The 1267-nt window shown below is 41.6% G+C and overlaps 1 protein-coding gene across 1 annotated transcript in view; it reads right to left on the minus strand.

The window, feature by feature from the left end:
* Nucleotides 1–1267, minus strand: part of USP45 (ubiquitin specific peptidase 45) — a 73277-nt gene that overhangs the window by 9298 nt on the left and 62712 nt on the right. The window lies entirely within an intron of this gene.

Genomic DNA, 1267 nt, shown 5'->3' on the forward strand with positions numbered 1-1267 from the left:
TGCAGTGTGGTTTTTTTTAAGCTATTAAAACCAGTTGCTGGCAAGTTGACCCCCACTCCTGCTGAGCCCACTGTGTCAGAGTGGGGTTGTGTTCAGTGGCTGGTTCTCGGGAGTCGGTCACTAGGCCTTTCTGTAGGAGCACCACATAGTGCAGACCAGTGTCCAGCGTTTAGGCTAGCAGTTGAGCACATGAACGACTGGCACCACACAGAGTATCCTACTTTATTATAAGGGCCTTTATCGTTTTAAAAGGGATTTTATTATATTTTTAGGATATGATTAATTCGCCATATTTATGTCAAGTATCTATCCAGTTTGCACTTTGCCCTCAATGGTTGTGGATGTTTCTGACAACCCAATTCTCAAGTCACGAGAGTAATAAGCTTGTAGGGATGCTGCATAAGTAGCAGCAGAAGGGGTGCTTCAGGAACTTTGATCCCGATAATCCCCCACCCCTGGGAATGAGAATGTGGGCACTGACACTGAGCTAGAGAACGTGAAGGGATCAAGACGTGAAAGGATCAAGACGTCTATAAATATAGTTTTCTCTGAGGGCATGAATGCCTTCAACAATCTCTTCCTCAATAGGAATGCACGTGCCAAATGCAAACCGTGGCATATCATAAAATTAATTGCTTCAACCTGGCATGACCATACCTTGTTGAGAGAGTCAATGGCATAAGCAAACTTAATATAAAGTATTCTGAGGTCCTGAGGAGGGGGCCGAGGATGGAACATCTGCTGCTGTGTTCCATGGCCACTCACTCTGTGTCCAGTGTTTCTCTGTAACTTGCTTATCGAAAAGTAGGGAGGTCATCTCATCTTTCTGTGAGTGGGGGTGCAGAGAAGATCTCCTCCTGCCAATCTCTAGTTTACCTAAAATGTTGTCCTAAATGATGTAAAATACTATCAAAGCTCTCAATCTTTTCTTTGGTTTTTCGTATCTGGGCTTTCCACACAAAGGTCATGCTAATATCAAATTATATTTTTATTCTCTAGTCTTTTTTCAATGATTTAGTTTAAAAAAATTTTTTTATCATGATCTGTAAATTACTCACTCACTGCCATCCAAGCTGAAAGTGGGTAGAAAGGGTAGAACTGCTTCTGTGCGTTTCTGAGACTGGAACTGTTTCTAGTATTGGTAACAGAGTATAAAGTGAACCTCTCCATTCTTTCTCCAGTATTTTTCCTCCAAGCATTTTACTAAAGAGTCCCAATCCCCCTTCCCCAGTGATTTGAGAATCTTTATTATAATGACTTTACATTT

This window comes from Echinops telfairi, unplaced genomic scaffold, assembly GCF_000313985.2.
Source record: "Echinops telfairi isolate 266 unplaced genomic scaffold, ASM31398v2 ScPeMD7_3533;HRSCAF=4204_0, whole genome shotgun sequence".
NCBI classification, from domain to species: Eukaryota; Metazoa; Chordata; class Mammalia; order Afrosoricida; family Tenrecidae; genus Echinops; species Echinops telfairi.